General features: G+C 44.5%; 1 protein-coding gene across 10 annotated transcripts in view; it reads left to right on the forward strand.

Moving 5' to 3' along the window:
* ZBTB3 (zinc finger and BTB domain containing 3) overlaps nt 1-15509 on the forward strand; it is a 56349-nt gene that overhangs the window by 27148 nt on the left and 13692 nt on the right. For all 10 annotated transcript variants that reach the window (XM_086938174.1, XM_086938181.1, XM_086938183.1 and 7 more), the window contains one exon: nt 10310-10383. The gene's annotated coding sequence lies outside the window, so the exon portion shown is untranslated. The remainder of the gene's footprint in view (nt 1-10309; nt 10384-15509) is intronic.

The raw sequence follows: 15509 nt of genomic DNA on the forward strand, positions 1-15509 counted from the left end.
TTTCTCTTGTGGATCATGCAACTGATTTTTAACAAAAGTATCACTATGACTATGATTATTAAAGGATAAAGTATTTTGCCGATGATTGAGTTGCCAATTTCTCGAAACCATTTACCAATTGCTGCAAATCTTTTACTCAAACGTTCTGTAAAATTCTCATCTTCTAAAGGTTCTATTTCTGAATGGAATTCTGTAATGTTCTTGATAAGCATTTCTATATTCTGGCTCTTATCTGGGATATAAGTGCAGCAATGCTGGATGTGTAAAATCCCACAGACTCCTCCCTCTTTTGCTAGCAGAATGTCTAAAGCAAGACAGTTCTGCATAACCATGGCAATAAGTTCTGAGTTGACTAATTGAAAACCACTTGCAGTGTCCGTGGACAATCTATCTACAATTGTGGAAACCTTTCTGATTTTGATTGCATTCAGGGTTATTCCTACCATAGGAATTATTGCGCAAAAAATGTCTCCCATGATTTCTGTGAAACTCTCTCTCTTGTACCTGTTCAGGTGTTCGCCTAATTCAAAAGAACCCTTAGCATTTCTGTCCACATGGAAAATTTTGGGAAAAACCAATCCAAGATAGCACGTCCCATACCAGTGGTCTGGGAGGCTAAAGTAAGCTTTGTTCCCACATACAAAATAAATTCCTGGAAAAATTGGGTCTTTGCCACCTTTAAATCCCCATCCCCCTGTGATAAGGTAAGTATCCTCACATTGACTAGCACCCACAAAAAAGTTATCATACAAAGTGTTCTCTCTCCTAATGCAAAAATTATCACTAACAGGTTCATCTATGTGAATAGCAGCATTCATATTCCCACCATTGAGCTTTTCATCCTCCAGCTGCCAAAACTTGGATTTAGTTTGTTTCAGCATCTCCTTTCTTTTATAAATTGCCCTTCTCTCCTCAACCATGTTTAAGAAGGATTTTTCTTCAGCTCTCATTTTGCATGTTAAATTGTTTTTAAAAGCATACTCGTAGGTAAGCTCATTAGTCACCAAAAAGAATTCCCTCATCTGTTTAGCAGGTCTAACTTTGTTCAAGCTATTTACAACTTTTAAATTAGCAAAGATTTCGTCATGATCAGAATAATAGTACTCCAGACAACCTGTTTGATAAAACAAACTAGCAATAACACTGCATGTGATGCCATAAGTTAGGGGGAGCATGTTATATGTAACCCTCTCTGAAACAGAAGAAGGAAGCTTTACACAGACATAACAGTCCTTCACATCCATTACTCTAAATCCTGCCTTTCTAAAACGTCTTTGTCCATTCAAATCCCTTGCCGGCTTGAGTCCTTCCTTCATCTCTTCACTGCTGCACGCTTATGTTCCTGTCCGTAATCTTCGTTCCTCCCATCTTGCTTTACTCAAGGTCCCTGTTTTTAAACGCAAGAAACATGGAGGTTCAAGATTTTCTTTCCTTGCCCCTTTTTTCTGGAACTCACTTCCTCTGAATATCAGAGTTGTTTCACCCTATGCACGTTTTAGATCTCTTCTTAAAACCTATTTGTTCTGTAATGCCTTCTGCTAATACCCATGTGTTGCTAATGGTTTCCCCCATGTTTGCTCGAGCGCCAAGAAACCGCTAGGTGTTAGCTGCGCTTTAAAAGTAACTTTTACATTACATTAATTACATTGTCCACAAGCGACAGTAGCTTCCGAGGATTTTGCAACATCGTATTAAATAACAGTTCGTTGCTTCCTTAGCTTGGCTGATCTGCCGCTTCCTGTCCTTGGAGGTTTAAACTACTCAGAGCACATCTTGCACAGTTCCATTTATTTTATATTATTCCGAAAAATGTCCTTGTGGGAAAACTTTCCACTCAGTTTGCTGTGCTCGGCTCATCATGACAGGATTTCAAACACCCATTAAAAGCTAGGCCTCAGGCCTTTTTCTTGATGGCTAATATTCAAAGAAACACAAAACATTAATTAATTCGAGTAATGATAATCATTCTGTTACCCACCCGCCATTACTAATGTTAACCCATTCGTTTATGTTATCTAGCTTTAAGCACATTTATGCAGCTTTTCAATCTACCATCTTCTTTTAGGCCAGCAGGATTCTTCATAAGCCTTTGCCACACAAAAAGACAGAACATAGACAAAAGCACATTTAAAATAAGCACATGCCATTAGTTAAACAGCGGCATTTAATATTGACAAAAACACTAGACATGGTTAGTATATTATTTTTAAACGTACTTGCAGATGCAACAAAGAGCACACAATATTAATCTCATATGTCATGTTTTGCAAATTATTCTAGGTTGGTAAATATAAATCATGCACAAACTCATTAGTACAATTAATGATTATTGAAGTTTAACTTCACGAGTCAAAATACAATTAATTTCTAAAACTCGCTCCATCACAGTAAACACAGTGAAGCTATTGGATCTCTCAGAAGGTTCAGGTGTGAGATGGGTCACACTGCGTTGTTTTGACCGGCATGATGAAATCAATGTTTGCATTAGTTTCTTTTTTTTCATATTTCACATTGCTGTTTCAGTTAAATCTGGATCTTTGAGCAATTTGATAAACGTTCATTTGGTCATTACTTTCTTCTTTTATAACTTTATTTCGGTCACAATGGACCATAAAAGCACATGATAAAATACAAAAAACAATACATATCGGTAATAAATAACATAAAACATATCATTAACAATCATATATATACACAACTATTTACACATAAAACCATCACATGCAAAAAAGTTATCAAGAGTATACATTTAGTTTCATAAAGTAACTAAATCACAATTTTATTTCATAAAAAAATTTCTACGTTTTAGCCACATACCGTTCAAAAAACGGAACATGGCGAAAATGATTGGAGGATGCGTGTCGTATTTTAATACTCTGAGAGCACTATCACATTTACTAAAACCCAGATTCCTACAGATTGGTTTCATCTAGCGGTTACGCACCAACTGGCATTCAGGGCAGAAAAAAAGGACATAAATTTCATTTTCAAGGTGGTGTTTGCACGCTGGGCACTCAGTATTTTTGTTCAGGTCCCATTTACTAGTGAAGGACCTGAGCGGCAAACTACCTATTTGAAATTGCATGTACAGCTTCCTTGCCAATGCTGGGTCAATCCAGTCAAGGAAGTCCTCCCTTTTATACTCCTCTTTAATTTGGAGGAACTGGGATGTCAATCTACCAGCAGATGAGCTAGCATGAAGAGCCAGTAAGTTATGCTGCCTGTACTGGTATCCCAAGTCCACCTTAGATAACGCCGGACACGATACGTCAGGTGATCCCCCAAAGCTCTGGTAGGCCGATCCTGCCGCAAAGTTCCCTAATGTTGATTAACCACGGGATTTTCCTAGTTCTAATTGCGGCCCACACTTCCCTAAACTCATCTTGGTAAGAGGCCAATTCCGGGACTGACCAAAGTCTTCTCCAATAAGTAAGTGGCTTTAATGCCACCTCCTCCTCCATAGGAAGTAGACCTAGGTCCAGCCTGAGAGGTACTACTGGAGTGCTAACGGTCAATCCTAACAAGGTCCTCATGAATAAATGTTCAACCCTGGTTAGACTTATAGGCCTAAGGTGCCCCCAAAGTTCCGCCCTATATATAAAAGCCGCTCTCACTTGTACTTTATAAATTTCTATAACTGGGGCGGCGGGTTAATAAACAGATACTCTAAGCATTTTTGATAGCCCACCCACCTTTTGAGTCAGCTTTAGAGCGGACTTAGCTACTTGGGCATCCCATCCCAGATGTTCCTCCAGGATAATACCTAGATATTCAAAGGTCTTTACTCTCTCTAGAGCAGAGGTCTTCAAACTTTTTGATGCCGAGACCCCCTTCTCAAAAGTTCAAAGGTGTAAGGACCCCCTCCTGACAAAAAATTCTAGAACCTGTTACTCATCATCAATAACAATAAACACCCTCAATTCCCATGGCTAATCATTCTCACAGTGGGGAAATAATGTTGAAAATAGTGTATTCTGTAAGGTTTTTAGGTCTTTCAGTGCCAGGTAGCAAGGTATAAAATAACGGGTAGCTTAAATGAAAAATAAATATAAAACGTTGTTACTCAGTCAGAAATGCACAATAGTACACTATGAAACCTTTATTAGTAAATGCACTGCAGCCGTATGTGTGTAACCAGAGACCCGCAGAATTAAATCTTGGATGAGGCAGTGGAGAATAGTGACTTATGCATTTCTAGTGCTAGAAGGTCAAAGCTTGTGACAGAAAGCACTGTGAACATGTAAGTCATTACTTAAATCTTGCATTTTAGTAATACCCAGATTGCAAGCAATTGTTTGTTTTGATGTTTTACAAAACTGTTGCTTCAACACCTCCTGGTGTAGTAAACGCTATACAAATACAATTAGAAGCACACACTTCACAGTTCAATTGTTATCTCTTTGCACTACCACTCAAAAAGAATACATCTTTGTCATCACAAAGCTTTGAGTGATTGGATCAATTAAAACCAGGACCTGCTTCCAAGCAATCGTTTTTTTACATGTGCAGAATAACTTGTAGTTCACATTTGCATTTCTTTCAGGCAAGCTGGCAGTTAGCGGTCTGACTGATTTCCGTTTCACAGCACGACACTCCTTGAATGACACTCCAGCTCTCAGAATTAAATGTCCCAGGATGGTTGTCTTTATCCAAAAAGTAGGAGAATGGCCATTTAAATATGTTTGCAAGCTTTTTCACTGCAGAAACCATCTTTATCACACAAAGGGTCATGCAATTGCACTTTATAAATAATTTAGCAAAATGTTGCCTCAATGAGAGCAAGGAATAATAAATTAAAAGTTATTTGAAATAAATCTTCAAAATAATCTGCAAACGTATTTAAAGGGAAATATTGATATTCTAGCAACAGATGTCAATAAGCCTTTCCAGTACAAAGGTTTTTTTATGCACCACAATAAAAAATATATTTTTTAAACCACTTGTAAATACAAGAGCCCTTTACATTATGCATTATAAACGTTTTTGTGTAAACTAGGTGACAAAAACAGGAAAAATGACAAATGGCAAAAGGTAAGGAAAGTTTGTGCCTAGATGGTTTAGGGCTGTGACTTCCATCCCATTTTCACCTCCGAGAGAACGGCCCCGTCCAACGCCCAAGTCCAGCTCGCACCTTCCCTTGTGGACGCAGTACATTAACAGGCGTGCTGGGCTCAATTAAGCTGGCACTTGCGTCCCGCAACAAGACCCGTCCTCCTTTGTCAGCTGGTGAGGAGTGGGCACAATAGGTTTGCTTCTCAGAGCAGCTCCCAGTGCGAGGCTCTGTCTGGTACAACCGCTCGGAGCTGATGCCATTCATCCATCCTTGTGTATAGACAATAAGGCTGGGGAATGCGCGACCCCCTTCCCATGACTCCACGCCCCCCCCTGGGGGTCGCGCCCCACAGATTGAAGACCGCTGGTCTAGAGGAATGCCATTCATTACCGGGTTTGGGCGGGTCTGCCTTGAAGGATTAAAGATCATAAATTTGGTTTTGGATAAGTTTTTCTCCGGGCCTCTTAAGGCACAGAAATCTGCGAAGCTATCCAAGGTACTTTGAATACCCATTGATGTCCTGGATAACAGCAGAGTGTCGTCTGCGAACATTAATGCGGGTACCCTATCTGAGGCTAATCTTGGTGCATCAATATCCCTAAAACCAAGTAGGTGATTGATAAGCCTGTGAATAAATAGACTAAAGAGGGTGGGAACCAGCACACACCCCTGGCGCACCCCCTTTTTAACCGGAAAACGGGCTGTCAGTACTCCATGTTTCCCACATCTAACCTGGGCAAACGTTTCTGTATGGAGCCTGATTAACGCATCCAGGAGGTATAGTGGGAGACCTAGATCCAAAAGAACTCTCCACAGTTTATCTCTAGGGACCAGATCAAAAGCAGACCTAAGGTCCACAAAGATGAGGTAGAGACTGCCACCCTCCAAACTCACTGTTTTCCAATAAAGTACCTGAAGTCTGAATAACTGGTCGATAGTTGACATGCTCGTTCTGAATCCGGCCTGGAGAGTACCCAGAATCTCATTTTCCTCAAGCCAGGCCAGGATTCTATTCAAAATTATTCGTCCCATCAACTTCTGAGCTATGTCTATCAGGCTGATAGGCCTGTAATTTGAAGGTAACAGGGGGCAGCCTTTTTTGTGGATGGGAACTATCTCTGCAACACGCCAAGTATCTGGCGGGTCCATCCCCACTAAGATGGAATTAAACAGGACACAGAGATAGGGGGCCCATATTTTCGGTTTTGACCGAAATAGGTCCCCTGGAATTTTGTCGAGCCCGGGCGCTTTGTTGGGAAGTAGCTTGACGATAGCAGAATCCACTTCAATGATGGTAATCTCCTGGACCCCCGTACCCCCCACCCCCCAGTCGATACTCAGGAGGGGGCCTAGGGTTGAAGAAACTGAATCGTCATTGCCCGAGTATGCATACAGGGTACCAAAATGGGCTTCCCAAACTGCCGGAGCTATGTTAGGAGTTATTGCTGTTCTATCCTCCCTTCCACCATTACTAACTATTGCCCAGAATGATTTCAGATCCTTATTCTGTAAAGCCGTTCTCAGATCTTCCCATTTATCAGTTTCCCAGTTCTTTCTTTCCTGCTCAATCACCCGCTTATACTGCAGCCGGAGTTCCTTAATCCTTGGCTTGTCCTTGGCCTTGATAGCTTCAATTAAATCTCTTTTCTTTTTACGGCAGGTGGCATTGTACCAGGGATGGGATAGGACCGGTTTTTCCTTGGTGCTCCCTTCTGGATAAAACACCTCAATCATTTTAGAGGACAGCTGGCTATGAATCTCAACAGGCCTTGCATTCCGCCCAACATGAGAGCCCAACAGCCCAGCCCCCACCATTTCACTGAGATGCAGCATTACCTGCTGATATATGTGTGCTAGCTTATTGGGAGAGACCATTATATGGGGCCACTTTACGCTCCGTCTGTTGTTATGTAACAGGAGAGGTTGTTGGACAGGGCTGGGCTCTATTAGGTGGTTTAACAGGCCCCAGCTCCCTGGCTTTAGTGTCATTACCAGAGCGTTGTGTTCACTGTCTATCCGCTGTTGGATCCGAAAATCCAAAACCCTATCCCAGGATCTAGATTCAACCGTGATATAATGTATGGTCGATGTTTGCCCTTCTCTGTTAAATATCGGTAGGCCAGGTCTATCTGATTTTAATCTCTCATTACAAGACCTCAGGGATAAGGAAAGAGTAAATGAATTAATCTGTAAAACCAACGGTGTCCATGCTTTGACCCGTGGGATCAAGGGTTCAGGAATGTTCCAATATTGGCTCTCAGTATCTGGCTCATCTATACTCTTATTGTTAAGGGGTTCAAACTGGCAATTGAAGTTGCCCCCTATTATTAAGGTATAATCTGGGTTAAGGGTCAATATGAATTCTTTCAACTGTTCAATAACACTAGACTCGTGCCTACTCTGCGTTGGCCTGGAATAGATATTAATTAAGGTGATGTGTTTTTTTGCTGGAAGGGTTAGGAGCACACATTGTATGTCAAGTGACTCAGTAATCAGCTGTTCTGCTTTTTCTCCAAGTTGCGTACCCACCCAAATGCTTAACCCCCCTAGATGGTCTTCCCCTACCCCTCGTTGTGGCTAACGTGTCGAAAGTAGCAAAGCCACTCCGCTCATTATTTTCCAAGGCCCACGTCTCTTGCATAAGGCAGATATCATATTTGTCTATGAACAGACCCCAATCTGGGCATGTTAGTTTGTTTTTTCAACCCTGCGACATTCCAGGAAAGGATATTAATATTGCCATTTCCCTCCCCTACCGTAGCCCTCCTATTAATACTACCGCTAGTTAACCCAGGTGGTGGGTCAACCTTTTGTGTATATTTCCTCCCCCCCAGTCCTGCTGCTGGCCCCCTCTCCCTATATGCTCTACCTCTAAGCCCTCCCTTTCTAGGGCTCCTTCCCATTTCCTTTATTAATACAGGTGGGGCCCGCCATGTCTACAAGTTGGACCTTCCCCTGCTATTGCCCCTTATTACCGCGGGAGAACACTCGCCCCCACAAAGGCCATGTTGGATAATATTACGCTTCATCTCTAGAAAGCCATCCCTAACCTCTAGAGGGCTTATATTGTCAATTTTGGTGGATACAAACACTCTACGCCTCAACCGTCAGTCTACTAAATCCAGGACACTGAATCTGTTATTGTGGTGAAACCTGGCAAGTGACGAGGAACAATTTTGAGGGCCCTTCCAATTAACATTACCTGGGAGGAAGTTGCCACCCCAATTTTCCTTGTTCCCCCACACCTGCCTTCTCCTATTGGGATCAGAGTAAAGATTACTAGACGCGACCGGGTAGAAGTAGGTTAGGGGAAAAGATTTTATTTGCGTTTCTGGGCTACCTGCCTCCCAGTTGCAGATATGCTTAACCGCCCAACTATTACTGAAATGCAATCTCCCTGTATATTTTTTGCCCGAGACCCCACCCAGTCTACACGTCTGGCAAATATAGTTTCACTGGATCCCTGGTTAGGGAGAGGCCTGTTTTAGTTTAGCCAATGAATACATTTATTTTTCAACTCACTATAGGCATCTGTTTTTCCCTGGCTCAAGGTAGGAACCCCTACTAAAACCACCACATAGGGTATGGATTCGGGAGGGAGGTCCAAACGAGGTAACACAGTCTTGTATGCATCACTGGTCTTTACCATATTTGCCATAAGTACTGGTCGATCAAGACTTTGAACCCCTATGTGCCCCCCACCCTCCGTGTCCATGTCTATTGCAGGAACATTAGGTGCCACGGGGTCAATAATAGTGGTAAGGTGTGCATCCAATGGAACTGTTGGGGCTGACAAGCCCGATCTGACGTTGGTTACTGATGAGGTTGTTTGCTGACAACCTACGTTTGTTGGCCTAGGTAACCCCTGGCCGTTGTTAGCACAATCCACAACCTGCATACGTCCCCACCCTGTAGTGTAATACACAACGATTCCAAATGAGTAAGTCTGTGTTCAATGGAATTCAGTCTATCGTAGATAGGGAGACAAGTCTCAGTAAATACTTGTTCTAACTTGACACAAAAGTCTCCCCTACTCGCCACAGGAATCATATCGTCAATACCCTGTGAAACCAGAGACCCAATTGGAGTTGCCTGTAGTACGTCCGAATCAGCTGCCACCAAATTACTCCCTGAATTGCCACATTTCAGAATTTTTGCTTTTCTGTTCTTTAAAGCGGCTCCTCCACGCTTTCTTTTATTTGGGGCATCTAGCACCTCGTGAGCAGTCCCCGGTTTGGTACTAGTAGCCGACCGCGTTGACAGGCCCGGTCTAATTGTTCCTGAGCTTTGCGAAAAAGTGCATGGGTCCATTGATACTGTAACCACAGTCACTATAGGACTGAGCGGCCTTCCAGCTGTATCTGATGGCTGATTACCCTCGCCATTAGAACCAACGGGCATAGTATCGGCCGTTATGTGAGACACTGGTGATGACACCTGGGCAAGTCTACTCAGTGATGACCGCTTATCGAAAATCGGCTCCATGGATAGCCTTTTTTCGGTTATTTCAATTTCCTGTTGGAGCACTGATGATGCCCTTATTATAAATTGGTCTAGTGTCCCCATAATGTTTCCTCCAGAAAGCGACTTTCTCCCCTTTCCCACACTAGCTGCAGCCATTCTCTTAATCAGCGTGTAAAACAATAGCTCCAGTAACTTGTAACCCAGACAAGGCTTGACAAGTAAAAGGTAGTCCTATGTATCAAGCAAGAATGTACTAACCTTGGTGGGTAGCTTGTGCTGAAAATTAAAGAGGGGGGCCCTGTCCCATCCTCGTACGGGCTCGGATGGGCCCATCCTTCGCCCGGGCTTCGCCCGGCGCACGCCCTGCGCGTCCCGCGGAGCGGGGGCCGCGAGGAGTTAAGTGGCGGTGGCGGTGTGGGCGTAGCAGCACATGTGTGCTATCAGCAGAGGCTCCTGGACGCTGTAGTCCCCGTAGGCGGCAGACAGCCAAACAGCCCGAGTTCCAAAGTCCTTTCTCCTACGAGCGGCACGGTCATTACAGAATAGAAACAAAATGATAAAAGTAAGAAGGTTGGCATTCGGTACGCTAGAAGGACATTTATGGAATCTAAGTTAAGATATTGTCCGTTGATCACCAGCCAATTGTTTTAAGAAAAATCATGCACAGTCCTATAACGTTTGTATAGCCATATTCCCAAAATCTTATAGGTAAAACTCATTGTGAATGTCTGAATAAAATAGTAATGATATTTAAATGTATGGTAACCATCTAATAGCACTTGTTCTACCTAGGCTGCCAATGAAGAAACCATCTCGAAACCTGTGTGACAGACCATGGCATCATAATACAAGAATTTCATCTTAAGGTACGTCCTCCTACAGCTTACTGTCTTTCAGACTTTGGGTATGTGTACTTTTCTTCTAGTAAGGTTGCAGCTTATTGACTAACTTTATTTTTAACCTCTACAAAATGCAATACAGGGCAGTTTGAAAATTCCCATTTCCTTACATTCAGAGTGTTAAGCGTATTTGAATGATTAAAACCTTGACATTTTCAAAGACGCTGAGGAGTACAAATGATTGATTCTTTCTATAAATATCATCTTCTCTCTGCTCTTAATTGCAGCAGCTATTTGTGATCTTCGAGGCACTTGAAAGTCATGCTAAATTGGTGGGGTTGCACACTTAATCCTTCACAAATTGTACTCTAGGGCTTTTCTAGTGGCGTGTTCCAAACCAAGTAGAAAAAAATCCTTGGAACTAGTACTTCTTAGAGTTGCTGTTAAAGATCATATTTTTACTACTTTTAATAATGACTACTATTAATGGTATTAAACGCTAAAGAACAGCATTATTATTTTTTTATGTTGCAGTGTCTGAAATACTTTGCAGTTACTGCAGTGCAGTTTGTGTTAAACAAAATTGCGTTTTTATTTCATGCTGTGCATTTTTGAACTGCAGCATTCAGTTCGGGATACTTGTATAGCTGTAATAAAGCAAATGTATGTAGTTAACTTTTTGAAATTCTATTCAGTGTATAACAGATGCAAAAAACCTTTAATAACCGATAGGATACGCCAAGTTCAATCATTTGAAGATATTTTGTTATGCTTATTAAATAAAAGTAATGTTAGTGCAGATCTCAAGAACATTGCATCCTTTTTAGGTTTCGCCTGGCGTCCGCTGCGCAGCAGCGTTCGCGAAGGCGAAAACTTTTGAGAAGCAGTCTGGGGCTTTGTCCCGCCTCTCTGTTCCATTGGCTAGCTCCATAAATGGAGGCTAGCCATTGGAACAGAGATGCGTCACTCATTCCCCGAGCAGATTCGTGGGCGTTCCGGCGATTTTTTTCGCTCTCCGCCCCTTTGCGATCGTCATTGCGGCGGTGGGCGGTGTTTTTTTTTTTTTTTAAAGGTTTGTTTTGGCCATTTTGAAAGTGTCGTCTTCGAAAGTGGAGTCTTGTTCTTTTCTGTTAAGCACTCTGTCAGAGTACTTCTCTCCCCCGCACTCCGAGTAGCTATTTCGCACATTTGTTTCTCCCGGCTCCGTTGTTGTTCTAATTTGGTAACTAGTATAGTCCACCTTGTACTGCAGCAGGCAGAGCAATCAACGGCAGGGTGTGAACATGCGCTCTGTACCATGTGCAGTTACGAGAAGGAGCCGCGTTACTCCGCTGAGCTACCTCACTAAAATTGGAAGCGGGGACCTGTCCATTACACTGACTGCCCCAGCCCTGCGATATTTTCAGCTGTTCTGGCGTATTGTACTATATTAATATTCGCAGACATTTCAGGGCTTAGTTAAAGAATGGGTGCCTTCCTTGTTCTTATAAATACATGTACTTAAAGAAGGGTCTGGGTGCCCGCGTCTGCTCACGATGCTTGTGCTCACGTCGGCCTGGTGTCTCAGTGGAGTAGGGTGCCCGCTAGTGGAGCTTGTAGTCAGCGCAGCCTTTCATCCTTCCGAGGTGGATAAAAGTGCGGCACTGGGGGGCACAGGCAGAATCTGCTCCGAGGGTCGGTGCTCGTGCAGTGGTGCTGTGCTGGGGCCTGTTGATGCACAAATATGGATTTAAAGGCGTCCAGGGGCGAAGCATTGGTCGGATGGCAGCCCTGGGACGTGTGTTTATTGTTGACATGCAGCTCGACCTTTCTGGAAGGTGCGGAGACCCGAGGGTGCCAGGGGCGGCGCGACAGGGGTGCAGGAAATAAAAATACTTGGGATAACTTTCTAGAAGTGGCTGGGCTGGTGGGACAGAGCGAGGGTGGCAGAGAGAGGGAGAGAAACAAAAAGTGAGACATGGGGGCACAGGGGCACAATACATCCCATGCACACCAGCATATGTATCCATGGTGCAGTCTTGGGTCCCTAGTAACCTGCAGGAGAAGCCTTCAGCTGATATGGCATGCCTCGCCCCAGCATGAGGGGGGTGGGGGGTGGCAATACCATAAAAATGTGTGCATCCCTCCCCTTTAGAGGGGTGGAGTCGGGCCAAGGGTGGCATGGGCTTGGATTTTCTTTTCCCCACCTGCACCATCTGCTATCGGACTTTAGTTTTCTCTGATGAGTGAGGGGTTGGTCTTTAGCTTGTAGTCAGCGCAGCCTTTCATCCTTCCGAGGTGGATAAAAGTGCGGCACTGGGGGGCACAGGCAGAATCTGCTCCGAGGGTCGGTGCTCGTGCAGTGGCGCCGTGCTGGGGCCTGTTGATGCACAAATATAGATTTAAAGGCGTCCAGGGGCGAAGCATTGGTCGGACTGGCAGCACTGGGACGTGTGTTTATTGTTGACCTGCAGCTCGACCTTTCTGGAAGGTGCGGAGACCCGAGGGTGCCAGGGGCGGCGCGACAGGGGTGCAGGAAATAAAAATACTTGGGATAACTTTCTAGAAGTGGCTGGGCTGATGGGACAGAGCGAGGGTGGCAGAGAGAGGGAGAGAAACAAAAAGTGAGACATGGGGGCACAGGGGCACAATACATCCCATGCACACCAGCATATGTATCCATGGTGCAGTCTTGGGTCCCTAGTAACCTGCAGGAGAAGCCTTCAGCTGATATGGCATGCCTCGCCCCAGCATGAGGGGGGTGGGGGGTGGCAATACCATAAAAATGTGTGCATCCCTCCCCTTTAGAGGGGTGGAGTCGGGCCAAGGGTGGCATGGGCTTGGATTTTCTTTTCCCCAACTGCACCATCTGCTATCGGACTTTAGTTTTCTCTGATGAGTGAGGGGTTGGTCTTTAGCTTGTAGTCAGCGCAGCCTTTCATCCTTCCGAGGTGGATAAAAGTGCGGCACTGGGGGGCACAGGCAGAATCTGCTCCGAGGGTCGGTGCTCGTGCAGTGGCGCCGTGCTGGGGCCTGTTGATGCACAAATATAGATTTAAAGGCGTCCAGGGGCGAAGCATTGGTCGGACTGGCAGCACTGGGACGTGTGTTTATTGTTGACCTGCAGCTCGACCTTTCTGGAAGGTGCGGAGACCCGAGGGTGCCAGGGGCGGCGCGACAGGGGTGCAGGAAATAAAAATACTTGGGATAACTTTCTAGAAGTGGCTGGGCTGATGGGACAAAGAGAGGGTGGCAGAAAGAGGGAGAGAAACAAAAAGTGAGACATGGGAGCACGGGGGCACTATACATCCCATGCACACCAGCATATATATCCATGGTGCAGTCTTAGGTCCCTAGTAACCTGCAGGAGAAGCCTTCAGCTGATATGGCATGCCTCGCCCCAGCATGAGGGGGGTGGGGGGTGTCAATACCATAAAAATGTGTGCATCCTTCCCCTTTAGAGGGGTGGAGTCGGAGCCAAGGGTGGCATGGGCTTGGAGTTTCTTTTCCCCACCTGCACCATCTGCTATCGGGCTTTAGTTTTCTCTGATGAGTGAGGGGTTGGTCTTTAGCTTGTAGTCAGCGCAGCCTTTCATCCTTCCGAGGTGGATAAAAGTGCGGCACTGGGGGGCACAGGCAGAATCTGCTCCGAGGGTCGGTGCTCTGCAGTGGTGCCGTGCTGGGGCCTGTTGATGCACAAATATAGATTTAAAGGCGTCCAGGGGCGAAGCATTGGTCGGACTGGCAGCCCTGGGAAGTGAGTTTATTGTTGACATGTAGCTCTGGAAGGTGCGGAGACCCGAGGGTGCCAGGGGCGGCGCAACAGGGGTGCAGGAAATAAAAGTACTTGAGATAACTTTCTAGAAGTGGCTGGGCTGATGGGACAGAGCGAGGGTGCCCTGTTGCCACCTTAAAGTGACCGAAATGCTAATTGCTCAGCTAAATTCTCGATTTTCATAGCACACAAAATACGTGAAGGTTAAAAAAAAGTCAGACAAGATATAGGCAGCAAGATACAGGCAGACCACATTGCGTTCTGCAGGCGTAATTGCTCGTACACTATGGCAGTCACTGGGTGTGTGTGGCTCTGGGTGTGTGTGTGGCTCTGTGTGTGTGTGTGTGTGTGTGGCTCTGGGTTTGTGTGTGTGTGTGTGTGGCTCTGGGTGTGTGTGTGTGGCTCTGGGTGTGTGTGGCTGGCTCTGGGTGTGTGTGTGTGGCTCTGGGTGTGTGTGTGTGGTAGTAATTGCTGTCTGCTGAGCTCGTCCGTAGGGTACAATAGGTCTCACATTTGCGAGAGATTAAGCTAATGGCAATGTAAATGACAATGCCATTTATTTATCTGTTTTCAAAACTAACACATAAATACAAATTTTGTCATTTACAATGCCAATAGCTCTAACTTTTCCAAAGGCGAAACCATTGCATTGTAAATGCTTGTTTTCAAATACTGTAAATATTCCCATGGCTAATAAACTGTGTTTATGCATTAAATAGTACTTTATATGCTTGTCTGCCTTGTGGTTGTTTGGCTTCCTTGAGTAAGGAAAATTCAGGGTCCAATTGCTTTCTAAAGAAACCGACTATTGCTACATACAATGATGACAGCGAATGGTAATCAGAAAGTGTTTCCACCGTTTTCTTTAGTAAGCTACTTTTGTTCAATGAAAATCATCCTGTAATCAAATAGGCCAGGTTACATTAGTGGCCACCATGTGCAAGATTGCCAGCAGTGATCACCTCAGTGCATCAAGCGTGGTTGCCAGTGATAACGTAAAACAAGCATTGGCATAGCCAATAGGTCTCCACTTTGGGACCTTATAAATGTTTAGTTATCCAGCACAATATCCTTGGTGCAACAACATCACCTGTTGCATGGCTAAACACTCATAAGGTCCCAAAGGCGAGTCCTTTTGGCTATGCCAATGCTTGTTTTCTGCTTGCTAGTACCTTTCCCATGTGGGATGTCTTTTTGGCACTATAACTGGCATGAAACTCCTTCGTGCAACTGACGTCACAATCAACACTAACTTGCAAAAAGCAGCACCCTACAGAAGCAAGCACGTTCAACAGTCACGCAAGATGACCCACAGCAAACAGTAAGCATTGAAGTACAGACACAGACGAAAGCACACATAAACGGTTACAACACCACTAATATAATCCCAGCACAATGA

Source organism: Lissotriton vulgaris, chromosome 9, assembly GCF_964263255.1.
Source record: "Lissotriton vulgaris chromosome 9, aLisVul1.2, whole genome shotgun sequence".
Lineage (NCBI taxonomy): Eukaryota > Metazoa > Chordata > Amphibia > Caudata > Salamandridae > Lissotriton > Lissotriton vulgaris.